This window comes from Nicotiana tabacum, chromosome 18 (assembly GCF_000715075.1).
Source record: "Nicotiana tabacum cultivar K326 chromosome 18, ASM71507v2, whole genome shotgun sequence".
Classification (NCBI taxonomy): domain Eukaryota; kingdom Viridiplantae; phylum Streptophyta; class Magnoliopsida; order Solanales; family Solanaceae; genus Nicotiana; species Nicotiana tabacum.
This window is the reverse complement of record NC_134097.1, coordinates 137,977,782-137,983,859: the sequence shown is the minus strand read 5'-3', so window position 1 is coordinate 137,983,859 and position 6,078 is coordinate 137,977,782. Positions and strand designations below refer to the sequence as shown.

The 6,078-nt window shown below is 38.4% G+C and overlaps 1 pseudogene; it reads right to left on the bottom strand.

The window, feature by feature from the left end:
- Positions 1–859: 859 nt before the first annotated feature.
- On the bottom strand, positions 860–2,619 carry LOC107789224 (chitinase 2-like; annotated as a pseudogene).
- Between the last annotated feature and the right edge of the window lie 3,459 nt (positions 2,620–6,078).

The following is a 6,078-nucleotide window of genomic DNA, read 5'->3' as shown; positions in this document are numbered from 1 at the left end:
GCAAGAAGCTTGACAAGGATCAGAAATTGATCAAGACCGAGCACCGGCTCGATATAAGTGAAGGAGAGACAGCAAAATCCAAGAAAAATGAGCTGGAGTTTATTAAAATGGATAGCTATGTGAAGAGGGAATCGGAGTTCGAGGAAGTTAAGGAAGATGGTATGATAAGTAGGGACACAAAAGAAGAAAAAGAAAAATAAGGGTGTTGATGACAATGAGGGTGAGGTGGTGGGGAAAGTGGAAGAAGATTTGAGGGTTAAGGAGGAGGAGGAAAGGAAGAAGAGGAAGATAGTGGATCGCGGTGAGGGTGAAGATACTGGCTCAGCAGAGCAGAGTAATAAGAAAAAGAGTAAAAGAGGAGAATTGAATGTGAAAAGTGAATGAGTTAGCTGAATTGTATGAGATTTTTGTTGCAGCTGTTGTTGCTAGTATTGGTGAGGATCAGAGTAATGCTTTTTTATGTAGGAAAAATGTCCCTTGTGGATATCATTGCTAAAGCTGTATTGATATAAAATTTCAAATGACATTTTGAGTTATATTTAATGAGATATGATTCAATTTCAAATGATTATGGATCTAACAAAGTTTATTTGACATATCAGAATTTATGTGCTAATTTTCATATCCTTAAAAAAATTATTCACTTGGTACTTTATAGTTGTACATAAGCAAAGTCATTTTGAAAAAAAAAGACAGTGCTAGTTCAGAAGAGCAGAGTAATAAGAACAAGAGTAAAAAGAGGAGAATTAAAGGTGAAAAGTAATTGAATTAGTTTAACTGTATGAAGATTATTTCTTGTGTTGCTACTAATTGTGAGGATCAGACTAATTTTTTTTATATATGTAATACCTTCAGAAAATTATCCCTTGTGGATATTATTGCTAAAGCTGTATTGATATTACTGTTTGAGTAATTCTTTATGAGTTATGATTCAATTTGAAATATATGTATCTAACAATCTTTGATTGACTGGTTAGCTTTCTGATTTTTTTGGATAGTGAGAGTGTGTTTGTACGAAACAACTGTGTTTGTGTTACTTGATAAAAAACACCACAAGCACTTATCGAAAAATTTAGACAGCACAGTCATAACATTTGAAAGTGAGAAGCATGATAACTATGAATGCTGATCTGCTATTACTTTTTGCACCAAAAGAGTAATAAAGAAAAAATCTCCTTTCGTTTCTCCTGTCCTCCTCTACTACTCTCTGGAAGCTAATAGTGCGAGTGTAAGGACACCTGCATCCTTCCATTCTTCTTTCACCTTTGAAATTTGACCTAATTATGGTTTTCATTTACTTTGCTAAAAGGGAAGTGGGCTGTTATTTCCTTACATTTTACATCCCATTTTGATTCTCATATTTCTATGTACTTATCCTATAACTGCTCTTTCATGGAATGCACTAAACCAACTATATTCAATACTTTTATGTGAAGAGTAAAGCACATTTGGAAATTGTAAATCTGAAATAGTTTGCTTCAGGATTGTGATGTTAAGACCACAATAAAAGAACTACCTCAAACACGTTTTATTTTCTAGAGAAGCCTTCAAAATAAACAATAACTTTCTTTGCGTTACAATTTTTCTATTTTTGTCATGGCTTAAAAAAGATTATATGTAATAATTGCAAGATATTCAAATTGCACTTGCTAAGAGGTCCTGTGACAACTTTTCATATAGGAAACAATCCTTCATAGAGTCATCTGCCGACCAAATAAAGATACCATGAAGTTTTCCCTGACTCCTCAGTATGCTACATGCATCATAGAATCCATGTTTAGGAGACAAGCCACCACTGTTATCAGTTTCAAAGCTCACTAGAATCTTGCCTCCTTTATAGTTATACCTCTGGGTTTCAAAGTACTGCAGGAATTGAGCAATGGTTGTGCCCTTTTTATAGGCATAAAATTGGAAGTTGACATAGTCTATTTGATGACCATACTTTCTCCAAAGAGCTAAATAGTGCACCTACACTGAATCATCTGCATATGGTGCTATTGATGTGTAAGAGACGACATTGTTTTGTTTAAGATAGTACAACAGTCACCCGATGCACTCAGCGAATGTATCTGGATCTGCATTGAAGTGTTCATAATCTATATCTATTGCATCCAGGTTATATTGTTTCACTATCTTGGTGATTGAATATATTGCATTTCTCACCCAAGAAGTAATTGAAGTAGGAGCAAAGGTTGCATTTTTACCATTCACTGTATCACCACCGAGACTCAATCCTACCTTAACATTTTTGTACTGGGCCTTGATGGAAGAAACCTGAGAAGGGGATAGATTATCAGTGTCCCAATAGACCAGGAAGTCTCCATTAGTGGGTTCTGGTGATGTTGTGTTTGTGTAGTCTATAGCAAAGGAGAGGAGGAAGTGAAACTCAATATTTGGATTAATTGGGACATCAGAGAATGTGCCATTCTTGCCCTCAGCTCCAATGTATTCTCTGAAAACCCCAGGGCAGTCTGCTGGATCTGCGTTGGTTGTAGGGGAAATGTGAAGAGAGCTTGAAGGACAAGAATATAGATGCAGAATTTGAAGGGCTTCATGCTTTCTTTAAGTTTGAAGGATTCCTTGTACTTGTTGTTGCTATTTAACCAAAGCAAACGCCGATTAAAATATTTCTCCCTCTACAAGGCATTTGTTGTATGCCTCTCCAACTGTCATATAAGATTTAGTTTTTATTTGTATTTTTGTGAGTAATATCTCTTTTTCAGACCTGATTTTGTAAGCATCTATACACTTATAGATTATGTTTCAGCCGGAAGCCAAGCATTATCTTTCTTGGCATTTTTGCAGACTGCTTAATTAAATATTCTATGTAAGTGAAACTCTCTCTCATTAGCTCAAGGTTGACTAGGCATGAATCTCATGTTCAGTTTTCTATCAGCAAGGCCATTCTTCTATACTGATTGTGCTAGGTATGGAGAGATGTCTTAAAAATGTTAAAATTTAAAATAATCCTAATCAAGTTTTTTAGAATATAAGCTGAGCCTGCATCCATCATTTTGGTGTAGTGTGCATTTACAAATGATCTTTCTTCCAGGCAAAAGAGAATCTGTTAATTTTTGATGTATTTAATTTTGGTTTCATGTAGGACTTTGATGTTTCTAACAATCTAAAAACAACAACTACAACAACAACTACCCAGTAAAATCCCACAAAGTGGGGTCTGGGGAGGGTAATGTGTACGCAGACCTTACCCCTACCTTGATAGGGCAGAGAGACTGTTTCTAATAGACCATCGGCTCAGAAAGACGGAAATAAAAAAATAAGAAAAGACAATTCATTAGTAACTCCAGTAGAAACCGTAATAGTAACAGAAGCATAACAACCAAAAGATAAATGACATGCAATAACAGTAACCAGTATCTAAGGCCCGGGGCTAAGATAAACAGCAAAGATAGTGTGGACTCGACATAAACTGCAAGCCATCTTAGATCAACCCTAATCCAACCCTGCCTCACCCCGGGTATGAAGTAACGAAAGCTTTACTACCCCTTAACCTACAACCCTAATACTTGACCTCCAGACCTTTCTATCAAGGGCCATGTCCTCGGAAATGTGCTGTCGTACCATGTCCTGCCTGATCACCTCTCCCCAATACTTCTTAGGCCTCCCTTTACCTCTTCTCGTACCCACCACGACCAACCGCTCACACCTCCTCACCGGAGCATCAAGGCTTCTCTTGCGCACGTGCCTGAACCATCTGAGCCTCGCTTCCCGCATCTTGTCATCCACAGGGGCCACATCCACCTTCTTCCGAATATCTTCATTCCTAATCTTGTCTATCCTAGTGTGCCCGAACATTCACCTCAGCATCCTCATCTCTGCTACCTTCATTCTCTGGATATGGGAGTTCTTAACCGGTCGACACTTCCCCCATACAACATGGCCGGTCTAACCACAGCTCTATAAAACTTACCTTTGAGTATCGGTGACACTTTCTTATCATACAAAACTCCATATGCAAGCCTCCATTTCATCCAGCCTGCCCCTATACGGTGAGTGACGTCCTCGTTGATCTCTTCGTCCCCTGAATCATCGACCTAAGGTACTTGAAGCTATCTCTCTTGGGGATGACATGTGATCCAAGCCTCACGTCCCTGCCTACCTCCCTCGACTCAGCGCTAAACTTGCACTCCAGGAACTCTATCTTAGACCTACTCAATTTGAAACCCTTAGACTCGAGGGTCTTCTCCAAACCTCCAACCTCTCGTTAACATCAGCCCTCGTCTCATCAATTATAACTATATCATCAGTAAATAACAGAGATAAAGCCCAAAATCATACATTATCTTTGGCTTTAGTTTCAAAATCATGCATATTCTTTCACATGGAGCATTAATAATCCATTTACTTTTAAAAAAAATGGTGCACTTTTAGTCATAACCTAAACACCGTTAGTTTTTTAACAGTAACCTCCTCACGTGCCCTTTTATTCCCTACAAACGGTTAGCTATCAGTATATCTTCCATCGTTTTTTTTGCAAAGGGAGTAATACCAAGAGGAACATAAATTTTTGAAAACCAAAATGGCTTTTGGAAAATCCGAGATATCGCCAAGGTTTTCTTCACTAAATTTTCTTCACCTTTCAGTGGCAGTTCTCACCTGATTTTCGAGCTCTTTGACTCTATTGGCAACAATCAACCTTCTTTTAATTATATTTTTCTCTACGTGCAGCTTGGCTTGATCCAAGAGCTTATCAAGATTGATAGATATCCTCAACTTTGTATAATATATTAATATAGATTTTTTTTTACAAGCTTTTTTTAGTGCTTGATATTGCTTGGAGTTTTCCCAGCATCCTCTTAGTTAGGAAAGGATTGAGGTTTGTTTCACTTTTTTCACAAGATGTTCAAGCTCTCCCCTTTGCACCAGCATTTAGCTTCACATATTAATTTATCGTTTGCAATAGTTTCTGCAGTAAAAGATTGAGCATTGCACCTGTTATCTTTCTTTCTTTATTTTCAGAATTGTTCTTTTACAGTTCATTTAATTTCAAAATTGTTCTGATTGTTTCTTTACAGATGTGTACTCTCTTTGCAAAAATAATTAAAGACAGAGAGATATAGTAGTGATTCATATGGAGGGAACAAAAATTATGTGACAGGAACGTGAGGAGGCCTCTGTTAAAAAATTAACGGTGTTTAGGGTTATGATTAAAAATTCACATTTTGTAAAAGTAAATGGACTATAAGTGCTCTACGTGAAAGAATATGTATGATTTTGGGCCTAAAGCCAAAGATAATGTATGATTTTGAACTTTTTCTCGCAAATAACATACACCATGGCACATCCCCTTGAATATGGTATGTCAGTGCATCCATCACCAAGGCAAATAAGAACGGGCTAAGCGCAGAGCCTTGGTGTAATCCCATAACAACCGGGAAATGCTCCAAGTCTCCTCCTACAATTCTAACCTTAGTCTTAGCTCCATCATACATGTCCTTGATCGTTCTTATGTAGGCTACTAGCACGCCCTTTGTCTCAAGACATCTCTAGAGCACCTTCCTAGAGACCTTGTCATACGCTTTCTCCAAGTCCATAAACACAATGTGCGGATCCTTCTTCTTATCCCTATACTGTTCCACCAACCTCTTAATAAAGTGGATAGCTTCCGTAGTGGAGCGACCCGGTATGAACCCAAACTGATTGACGGATATAGATGTCGTCTTCCTCACCCTCACCTCCACTACCCTCTCACAGACTTTAACTTGATACCCCTATAATTGTTACAACACTGGATATCATCTTTGTTCTTGTACAACGGTACCACTGTACTCGCCCTCCACTCCTCCGGCATCCTCTTCGTCCTAAAAATTACATTGAACAACCCAGTCAGCTACTCCAATCCTGCTTTACCCACACACTTCCAAAACTCAACCGGAATTTCGTCTGGCCTGGTCGCTCTACCCCTACTCATCTTACGCAAATCCCCCATGACCTCCTCCACCTTAATGCGCCTGCAATACCCAAAATCTCGAAGCCGAATGCCCCAAATCCCCTAGCGCAATATCCTGGTCCCCCTCCTCGTTTAGAAGACCATAGAAGTACGTCTGCCATCTCTGC